The sequence below is a fragment of the Nothobranchius furzeri genome, chromosome 4 (genome assembly GCF_043380555.1).
Source record: "Nothobranchius furzeri strain GRZ-AD chromosome 4, NfurGRZ-RIMD1, whole genome shotgun sequence".
In the NCBI taxonomy this organism is placed as follows: domain Eukaryota; kingdom Metazoa; phylum Chordata; class Actinopteri; order Cyprinodontiformes; family Nothobranchiidae; genus Nothobranchius; species Nothobranchius furzeri.
The window spans coordinates 74,209,622-74,220,997 of NC_091744.1; the positions used below are offsets into that span (position 1 = coordinate 74,209,622).

General features: G+C 39.9%; 1 long non-coding RNA gene and 1 other non-coding gene across 3 annotated transcripts; both read left to right on the forward strand.

Moving 5' to 3' along the window:
• Window positions 1-25: 25 nt before the first annotated feature.
• trnar-ucg (transfer RNA arginine (anticodon UCG)) lies at window positions 26-98 on the forward strand. The gene has a single exon. It is a non-coding gene; the product is annotated as a tRNA-Arg (tRNA).
• A 2,379-nt stretch (window positions 99-2,477) lies between these two features.
• LOC107388972 (uncharacterized) lies at window positions 2,478-11,096 on the forward strand. Of its 2 annotated transcripts, none has more exons than XR_001573379.3 (4): window positions 2,478-2,881; window positions 3,977-4,224; window positions 5,012-6,629; window positions 10,906-11,096. It is a non-coding gene; the product is annotated as an uncharacterized lncRNA (long non-coding RNA). The 2 variants fall into 2 exon arrangements; XR_011520472.1 differs by having other exon boundaries at window positions 6,414-6,629.
• Window positions 11,097-11,376: the final 280 nt, after the last annotated feature.

The window sequence follows — 11,376 nt, forward strand, 5'->3', positions numbered from 1 at the left end:
ATATGGATTTTCAGGTTCACTTGTAGGCCGCGTGGCCTAATGGATAAGGCGTCTGACTTCGGATCAGAAGATTGCAGGTTCGAGTCCTGCCGCGGTCGCTTTTGTTTAATTTAAAACAAGCTTCGCCCATCTTTGCCTTTCACAAAGTTCAGTGAACGAGATCGCATACCACTAGGTAAACTCTTGATTTTCTGGTTTTGGATATCATATTGCCCTCATAAACTTATTTTTGTGAGAAAACTAATTAAAGAGCATATAGAGTAAGTGAAAAAAATGAATAAATAGGATAAAGGGCAGGCATTAGAAAAATTGAGAGTGTATCTTCATTCAAAAAACATTTTCACAATTATTACGTATGTTAAAAAGTGCAAAAAATATTTTTCAGGTCAGGTGACTTTGCTGAATAATCAAGCACAAAAACACCTCGGTCATTTGATCAAGCATCTGGTATTTTAGGACAGTGGTTCTCAATCTAGGGTCCATGACTCCCCCAAAGGGGTCCCCACAAGATTGTGTGTGCTGAGGTTGTTGTGAGGGTTACCAATATTATATTTATACAAATTACATTTATAAAATGTAGATAACACACAATCAAAATTATATGTAAAATACATAACTCTGTATGTTTGTATAAGGTTTGTCATTATTAGCATTTAATTGTGTGCATGTGCATGTTGGGGTTGTAGCTCCTGGCTTGTCTTGGACACATGACTTCCATCATGGGGAAAGAAGTGGAGGTGGGTGAGGAATACAAATACCTTGGAGTTCACCTGGACAACAGACTGGACTGGAGAAATAACAGCCAAGCCGTTTACAAGAAGGGACACAGCAGACTGCACTTCTTGAGGACGCTTAGGTCCTTCAATGTCTGTAGCAAGATGCTGCAGATCTTCTACAAGTCTGTTGTTGAGAGTGTAATCTCTTCAGCCATCGTCTGTTGGGGTAGCAGCATCAGAAGCAGGGACCAGGAAAGGCTCAACAGCCTAATAAAAAAGGTTGGTTCTGTTCTGGGGATGACTGTGGAATCACTGGAGGAGATAATGCAAACAAGTACTCTCCAGAGAATCAAGAAAATGATGGACAACCCTGAGCATTCTCTTCACAAGACTGACCGGCGACGGAAGAGTGTCTTCAGTCAGAGGCTTCTTCAGTTTCGCTGCAACACTGACCGCTACTGGAGATCCTTCCTGCCAACAGCCATTGTAATATACAACAACTCTTTGATGACTTGATTATTATTATTATTATGAGCTACTACAGCAATCAATTTCCCTCTGGGATTAAAAAAGTGTTTTTGAATTGAACTGAATTGAATGAAAGGAGGTCCTAGTGAAAAAAGGTTGGGATCAGAACCACTGTTTGAATGTGTGTGTGAAAGTGTGTGTGAATGCATGACTGTGTAAAGCACCTTGGGGGGGTCTATGACTCTAGAAGGTGCTATATCAAGTACAGGCCATTTACCATTTACTGTCATAGGCGGTGTGGGCAGGTGCCAAGTTCTAAAGCAAATCTCCATGAAACTCATCGACAGAAGGGAGCATGAAACGTCCTGGATGGCGGTGTTGCTGACAGAGTTTTGATTTTGAAATGAACTTTTTCACAATATTCACATTTTTAGATGAATTGTGTCAGTCTATCGCAGTTACTGTCCTTGTAATGTTTCCCACTCAGCTGTGTCATGTGTCTCAGACAAAAGGTAAAGAGCTGCTGCAGCTCCAGAATCTATTTAACACGTGTTCCACATGTTGGTTCAATTGTAAAGTCAGCAAAACTTATCGCTGCTTAGCAACTATTTGCATTTTAATTGACCCTAAAATGACTTAGAAATTATGTTGGGTAATGCTTTGCAGCATTTTATATCACTATGTTAGATGAAAAACTCAATTGCAACTTCTTAGCATCTTATTTTGAAGTTGAAATTATTTTAATATATAACTATTATTGTTCATTGAAAACGCTTTTGGAGAAAAGAAAAGCAGATTTGAACATCTTGCATACATTTTAACCTGCAGCGTTGGAGCGAACTGTTCGCAAGATTCACATCTCAAAGATCGTTTATTTATGAAAGAAGAGTCACTACTCATTCCAAACTGGAAAGCCGAATTCCAAAAGCACATTTAACATGTTGAAACCACATAAAATAAAAACCTGTCATTAGAAACTAAAGAAGTACATTATATTAATAACAACCGCTTGAGTTTAATTTTAGCATTTGTTTAAAAACAATCATAAGCTCAAAAATATTTGCAGATACCTGTTTATTATTACCATCTAGGCAATTTTTCATTAATTTACTCACGTGGTAAAATACATCATAGTCGAATCATTTGTAAACTCTGAAATTTATGCACTTAATTAAAATTTTCATTTTGGGAAAAAAAAGATTAGGCTTTGTTAGACTTTTTGACCTTTTCCAACATGATGCGCTCATCATGATACATAATAAATATGTTTCAGTTTTTTAAATGTTTATTTTCTTTTGTTGTGTTTATTTTTAAAACTGGTTATTAATTTACTCGTTCAATTATCTGTAATAGTCTAATCAAATGGAAAAAACTGGTTAAATCAGTTCGTAGTGAGACTTCTTAATATGTTACTGATCTTTGGCTCCGGTGAGCTCTGTGATTGGTCCATTCGCGGCCACGGTCTACTCTGACGTCGACAAAGGGGGGAGTCGGTTGTCAGACAGTAGAAGAAGAGCTCAGGCTGGAGGAGACACAGAAGCTGGAGGATTGAGGATGGAGACAGGTCAGAACCAGAGCGCTCTCGTGTCCACAAGGACCAGAGTCACGCGCAGAAAATACGAATACGTTAAAAACCTTATGGAAAATTGGTCTCCGCGTGAAGACGAGGACATTTACCTCCAGAGTTTCCCGAACAGGTAAGGTCTGGAAATGGATCATAACCGCTTTCGCATCGTTATTAGATTTCACCTGAATTTAAAATTTGTCCAAATAGTTTAGAAATACCGCTGGTGAAGGTTTAGCTTAGATAATCATTTATATTTTACACAAGTCGACATGGTACTTAATGAACGGATGCGCCCTTTTCTTTCATCAAATAGAAAATACTAGAGATTGTGTCAATTAAAAAGACCTTAGATTTTAAATAATCACAATAATAAACATTTATTTCCTTTTTCTTTTATTATATTAACGAACACATTGTTTTTTTGTAACTATTTAGTGCATTAGTCCCTGTGGGGTGAGAAAAATCGAGTTCTAGAAGAAATAGGCCAATCACAAGTCTCATTAAAAGTGAGAATTATTTTGCCCTCAAGAGCCCCAAAGAGCAAATGAATGTATCACAAATTTTAAAATAATTTTATTTAGGATTATCTTTAAATCTTAGATTATTAATCTTCCTTTCTGACAGGTTTTGTCACTAAATCAGCTTTAGGAGCAGTTTTCTCCTGCATGTTTTTAACCTTTAACCTGCATGTTAATGTCTATATTAGAGATACTTTTAAGCAAATAATAAAACAGTGTTTTGGCTGATCAGTTTGAAAATATAGATGTTGACTAAAAATTTAATGCAAGTCATGCAAAAGGAAATTGTTGCACCTATGATGCATCAGAGCAACCGTTGTTACATTGAATGTAGATTCCACTCAGATTTTTTTAATTGTTCAAGGAGTTTAAAATTGTGCACATTTGATCACATCTCCAGTGCTTTACGGTGCATGCACTAATTGTTGTAAATTAAGAAATAAGTGATGTAAATTCATCATTTCTATCAGTGCAGCATTTCTGCATGAGACATGGATAAATGTAGATTATTAAAGCATCAACATGTCAGCAGGCCCTGCTGGAGTCATTGCAACAGAACAATAAATGCATTAAATCATTGTTAAATGAACACAAAACACATCAATTTCATTTGATTTTATGCATCTTTTGCTCTTCATAGTTATATTTATTTAGCTTTCACTATAAAAAAAGATGGTGAATAAACGTTTCAGGCCTTCTGTTTCCAGATCCCTCCAGCATCACATCGATCTGCAGCTGTGTGTGCGTGCGTGTGTGTGTGTGTGTGTGTGTGTGTGTGTGTGTGTGTGTGTGTGTCTCAGAGGGAGTCTGTTTCTGTCTTTGGTTATCTAGCTGTATGAGTTTTAAGTACCTGTCATAAAGCTAGATAACCGAAAGTAGAAATGACTTCCACTAATACCAGACAGAGGAGAGAGAGAGAGCAGATCCTCTGGTGGATTCTGGCAAAAACAGAAAGGTAAGAATAAAGTTTTCAGCTTTATTCCAAATGCATAACTGAACCCCAAAATAAATGCACACCTCTGGCAGACACGAATACAAAACCTCTGGATGTTCTTTTCAGAATATTTCATCAAGGAAGTCTTATTCAAAAGAGTGGAATTGCTTTTCTCACTTTAGTTTTTGTAAACCTCTCCAGTGCATCAAATATTTTTGCTTTTTTCATCTCAATATAAATTGATTCAAAGTTTTACCCCCATAAAACGACCTAATGGCATATTTTGAGCTTCTCACAAGGCAATTTTAGTTTTTATAAGTTAATTCAGGAATGAATAATTAATTTTCTGAATTGCAAATTTTATTTTAAAAGCGTTAAATGATTTGTGTCTGGTAAATTCTGATTATGTATTTATATTATTCCTGTTCTTTTTAAAATAATGAACTAAAGTTGAATGTTTGGTAACACTTTACAATAAGGGTCCCTTTATTAAGGTCAATAAGTGCATTATTAAGCATCAATAAACAATTAAATAACATATTAATAACTGCTTAACCATAATATGTAATGCATTATTAAGCAGACACCCCCTGACCCTTTGTCCCAACCTTGAGGACACTTAACAATAATGGCAATGTTAATAAAGGGAACCTTTATTAAACCTTTTTTTTATTAATGCTTAATAATTTACTAAGTAATGTTAATAAAGGGACCCTTTGTTTAGTAATGCTTAATAATGTTTATGTTTATTTTTATTTATTTGGCAGACACTTTTATCCAAAGTGACATACAATTTTTTAACCTATAGGGCATGTTGTGATCTGTGGGGAGTACCAGGAGGAAACCCGCACATGCATGGGGAGAACATGCATGCAACTCCACGCAGATTGTTTGCAGCCAAGTTTCGAACTTGCAACCTTCTTGCTGCGAGGCAACAGTGCTAACTGAGCCAACATGCAGACCAACTTAATCAACTAAGTAACATTAATAAAGGGACTCTTGGTTTATTAATGCTTAATAATGTACTAAATAACGTTAATAAGAGTCATTTTGTTTATTAATGCTTAATAATGAACTAAGTAATGTTAATAAAGGGACCCTATGTTTATTAATGCTTAATAATGAACTAAGTAACATTAACAAAGAGACCCTTTGTTTATTAATGCTTAATAATGCACTAAGTTACATTAATAAAGAGACACTTTGTTTATTAATGCTTAATAATGGACTAAGTAACAATAATGAAGGGTCACTTTGTTTATTAATGCTTAATATAGAACTAAGTAACAATAATAATGGGTCACTTTGTTTATTAATGCTTAATAATGAACTAAGGAACATTAATAAAGGGTCACTTTGTTTACTAATGCTTAAAATGCACAAAGTAACATTAATGACTCTTATTGTAAAGTGTTACCAAATGTTTCATTTAAATATCCTTTATTGTTGTATTTCACAATGAAATTGATGAATCATCTTTCCTCTTAGGCGTTATAAAACAAAATATAACAAAACAGCAAATTAGCATGTAAATCCACTAAATTGAGTGTACTAGCCTGTATTCTGCAGTCTGATAGGGATAAACTGTCATTTTTTGAAAATGCTTTTGGTCAAAATGATCTTTTAGGTTCGGCTCTAAACTGTTCTGCCTCAGGAATCATCTAACAGGCTCCTTCAGCGCTTTAAAACAATCTTTATATAATAAATTAATTAGAAAAGAAAACAGGTTTTGAGTTGTAACCTTGTTTGGATAAAAGATCTTTGTTAAACCCTCTAATAATGGAGCTGAGTGAAGAGCAGGAGGCTCTGGAGGCCTCTGGGAAACAATGGGGTTCGGGCTGTCCTGCACAACTCGGTACTTCAGCTCTGTGCGGCGGACGCCATTAAAGCCTAAAGAGCACCAAAGTGAGATGAGTTTCCATTCAGTCCCTTAACTAGCCACTGCTGCAGAGCTCTCTGTCGGCTCGGCCTAATTGCTTCAGATATACAGGAGATGTGAAAAGTCTGTGGTCTACGTCTCCTTCCTCTGGTGTCAAGAGAACACCAGAGCGCCTCCCAACACACTGGAATCAAAACACTTGTGTGGGATTGGTCCAGAGCATCCCTGGTTGGTGCCATCATGGTGGCGACTGCGACCAGGAGGAATTATGTGTAGTTCTAAAAGTTAGATTTTTAGTTTAAAATCTGCTTTTTTGTTCTGCTTGCTTTAGTTTGCACCTGGAAATCCTCAAAAGGGAAAACAAAGATGGAAGTGATGGAAAACCAGTTCCAGTGCAGTGATGTCATCTGCACCGCCAGCGGACCCCCCCCCCCCCACACACACACACACATGCCAAGTACCTTCCCTGGATTCTCGGATTGTACGAGGAGCCATCTTGGGAGACGTTTTTGCTGCAGCGCTTAAAATGGCAGGGCTGGCACTAGAGGTGAGCTGCATCATGGTTTCCTGTTGGGCACCAGTGATGGTGGTCAGGGCATATCTGTGTGTGTGTGTGGAGGGGGGGGGGGGGGGGGTTAGTGTGAGTAATGGGGGATGGGAAAGAAGTAGAAGAAGAGTTTCCCCATTTCCTCCCAGTCACACATGGTCTCTCGCGTTTCTTCCGCGCTCTGCTCCTGCTAATTAGCAGTTAAGGGGTGATGTGGAGGGGGTTGTGGGTGGTGGTAGTTGGTGGTGGTGCATGGCGCTGGGCGGTGGGGGTGGTGGTGGGGGGCTGGGTAGCAACAAAATTAATGAGCTGGCACTGGTTGAAGGAAAGCTGCCATCCTCTCTTGTCCTGGTGCTTCTTTATTCCCTGAGGCGCTCCAATCGGATGAACCTCATTGGTTCATTCATGCAAAATGCTTTTCATCATTATTTAAAACCCTCTGATATAAATTTATAGAATAAAATGAGATTATTTCCCAAGATAAACTTGATTAAATACAGCATTTTATCAATTTTATTCATTTTTTTCTATCCAAAATGCAAATTTTTTGTGCAATAATATTATGTCATCGTTCATTCTTGAGTACAGCATGCAGCTGCATGTGTGCATGCATCAGATACTTGAAAATGTGTGTTCATGGACCAAAAGTGAAACGTTGCTGCAGACAGAAAACCCGGACGATTTCCTGTCTCTCTCTGGTGTTTGTTCTCCGCCTTTTGAAGTGAATGACATCTCCCTACACTGTAATTTTCTCATGACAATGGTGTGAAACTTTATTCAAAATGCAGGCTGCAAATGTCACACATCACCAAAGGAAAACAAATCACATCCCTCCCAAAATCAGACTAATGTTACAGCTCTGATTCTGCCAGTTTGTGCACAAACGCTCACAGAGAACCTTTGTTTTGTTTTTTTGGCTTCCGAGTCTCGCTGCGACCTGGGGCAGAGAAACGAGACACGTGAGTGTGTGTGTGTGTGTGTGTGTGTGTGTGTTTCTGGGGCCAACATGTGCAGCTGCAGAGCTCGTGTGTTAATGAACAGCGTCGTGCATTTTCGCATTATCATTCAGCACCGGACTCTCTCACTCTTTCCCCTCTCAATAGCTGCTGCCCGCCTGACCCCCCCCCCCCCCCCCTTTCCCACCCATTCCCTTCCCAAAAGCCTGGCTTCCCACCATTGTGGGAACTGGTGGTGAGGTGGACTTGGGGCTGGGGGGCAGGGTGGGAAAGACCATCCAGACTAGACATGAGCAGATGCCTGAGACATTAGACTGTCGTGCGGATCACCAGGGTCGGGCGAGCTGCTGAGTTTTAATGTGCGGGCAAATGTGTGTGTGTGTGTGTGGGGGGGGGGGTGTACTGTGGGCCCTTGAGTGCCACCTGACTGTTCATTAGTCTATTCAGGCCACTCCGCATGTCTGAAAAACATGGAGATGCTATGTTTTCTGCTAAATGAGAGGAATTTCCCAAGCATTAGGCGTACAATCAGACCTCGCATGCAAACAGAGGAATATGCAACGATTGCACCAAGAATGCAACATATGTTAACACTAATCTTATTTATCCTAATAAAATAATTCATTGCTGTAAAATGACTGAGCCGAGATGGTAGAGAGCTGACTGATGTAACCTGCAGATAATGTTTATTAATGGGCCTCATACTGTACGCGTGTGCCTCTGTGAGACATGCAGCACGTGCAGGCCACATGTCAAAGCATCCTTTCCTCTCTTTATTCCTGTTAAAGACTCAGAGCCGTCTTCATAATTGCATATGGGACTGCTCGACTGCAATGTGCAGCGCATTGCTGAGGGCAGATTTGAGAAAAGGCTCTTTTCTTGATGACTGAGGAGCAAAAAAGGCGTCTTATGAGGAAAGAGGTAAAGGTAAATGAGCTGAGTGTGTTGTGGAAACGAGGCGGCAGGCAGGTGCAGCACAATGGGCAGCCATGTTTGAGCCAAAACATGCTCTTGAAGTTAGCTCGTGTTAGCGTGTGCGCATGCTAAAACAATCTGCAGGAGCAAACATCTGGGCGTGGAGTAAAAGTGTGTGTGTGTGTAGCAGAAGAACAGTTTTCAGCTAAACCTGTGCATGCAAGACGAGCATTCGCATGCCGGACGCAAAAACCAGTGACACGCAGATATCTGTCTTCATTAAAGCTCAAGTAAATGCAGCATGTGGATGAAATCAGGCAGAAACGAGCTCCTCGTGGTTTAGATATTTAGTTTCACACAAAGAAAAACAGCTCTGCTTTAATCTGCTCTGCAACAAAAAGAATCTTCAATCAAGATGATCTGAAACCAGCGCGGCTGGAGAGCGAGGTCAGCGGCTGTTCACGTCCGGTCAGGAGGATTTAGTGTGTGAGCATCCCTGAATCTTCCCCCTTTCATCCTTCTCTCCCTCGACTACTTTCTTTCCTCCCTCCTTACCTGTGTGGCTCATTGTTGCTTTTTTTTTTTTGCCTTCGTGAAGGGAAATGATTATGTATGACACAATGAAGTGACAGAAGCTCGCTTGTGTGGCTGCAGGGGCATCGCCATAGTAGCCAGGGGCTCGCCCCTAAGCCTTGGATGGAGTCTGATTTGGGTCAAGCGAGGCTCATTGGGTCTCTGACGTGCATCTTTGATGGAGTCTAATCTAGGACGAGTATATTAGAGGAAGATGGAGATGTTCCTATAGCTTTTCAGATTACGTCTGCTGCAAGGGTGCAAATGAAAGAGCAGCAGAATTAGGCGACTGAGCCCTTAAGACAGCCGCTCTTTGTAATCAGAACAGGAGATGAGGGTGAAGAGAGTCACATCAAATCCTGCGTATGGCCTTACTTTGGTGCTTCTTTTATTTTATAGCACAAGGTTTCATCTTAGGCCCGGTTCAGATAAGATTTCAATCAAGTTCAAGTTCATGTGCGTCTGAGTCTGCAGGCATTCGAGGGAGTTGGGACTGTCTGTGGCCGCCCTGGAGTAAAAGAGGAGGGGGGGGGGGAGGAGGTGGTGAGGAGGACATAACCTTTGACCTCTCTAAGGGTTGATACGGGAAAGAGGCCAATCGGTTCAGTAATGTGAGATTGAAAAGGCCAAATTGTCAGAGCTGTCCGGCAGACGTCAAACACACACACACACGCGCACACACACACACACACACACACACACACACACACACACACACACACACACACACACACACACACACACACAGAGGCAATATTAGTTCAGAGAGAAAGGGAGTGATTTCACCCTGCCTTTAGAGTTTGATCCTCTTCCTCTCTGGACCTCTCGTTGATGCTGCAGCTCGTCTCCCTTCCTGGGATTTTGTTATCTGACGAAGTTATTCCTCCTAAACTAGCTTAAATGTTCATTCTCATCCAGAATATGGCTGATAGGATGTCTGTGCATGTAGAAATATTCAAACACAAATGATTGAATTCACAGCATTTCACAGTGCATATTCATCTCTTTGATCACTGACATGTTGCAAGGTATAGTTATAAAATCCGTGGCTGCATTCCTACGTAATATTTTCCGTGGGCGTTTGATGTTTGAGTCATTGCGTGTCAGGATGCAAATCTGCGGTTTGTAATGTGCGCACGTTCTACGGCCCCCTCAGCAGAAGTGTGGCCTCATTTAAGGTTTGCATTCACACCGGGAGAAGGGGTCCGGCAAATAAAAGAGCGCCCATTTGCATACGCTGCATGCCGTCTGCAGAGAGAGGGAGCAGGCGAAGAAAGATATCAGAGGTGGACAAAGAGAGGGAGGACAAATCCTTCATTGTGGGCTTGGTGGGAGAAAGGGCTCATCTGAATCGGGGAGTGGGTGAAAATTGACAGAGAAAGAGTTTGCGCCGGTCCCCTGCGGGGATAAAAGCGTTAAGCGTTAAAGCCTGAAAATGGAGGAGAAGAACAACATGCAGAACTCGGGGGGCTTTTTTTTTTTACCAGTGCATAAAAAGGAAGTTTATTTTCAGAAATGTTTCCTGCTACGTTTAATGTAAAAATAAAATAAAATAATCATGCACAACAATTTTTCTGTTGTCAAAATAAAAGTCCAAATGTTTAGGTAAAAGCAAGGAGCTCTTAATGTGAAGAGCTTTCACTTCATTTTAGATTTGTTTCCCGCAAGATTTTTTTTTTACTGTAAATTTTTGCTGTTTAATGAAACCTCTTCTTCTAAGTGAATAAAAACTGTTTTAAATTTTTATTTATGTTTGAACAACTAGGAAGCGTCCTGAGGAGTTTAAGTTTGATTCACATGCAAATCACCCTCTCCTTTTTTCCACTCTGCAGAAACCCTGATCATCTCTGAGGACCAACACTCAACAAACCTCCTCACCAGACGGACGGGACTGAACAGATTAGGAGATTATTTTGCACGATGAAAATGCACAAATTAAGATGTATCATCCCTGAACTTCAAATGCTGCAAAACATGAACATTTAGTTGCATAACTTTAGATAAAAACTCAACAAAGCCTCCATGTTGTTCTTGTGTTTTGTGTGTCTGGATTAGATTTTCCCACTTTTGTGCTAAAAACATGTTGTCAGATGTCATAAAGTTTCCTCCTTTTGTTTATTTTCATAAAACAAACAACATGATATTGTTATTTCTGTGATTAACTTATTTCTAAGCCCTATTAAGTCAAAAATAACAGCTTAGTATTTATATGCTGTGTGACTGAGATAGCGAAAATTATTATTTTATTGAGAAAAAAAAGGATTTTTTAAATGATATCTTGGGTTTGTGGTTTGAAAAAGACA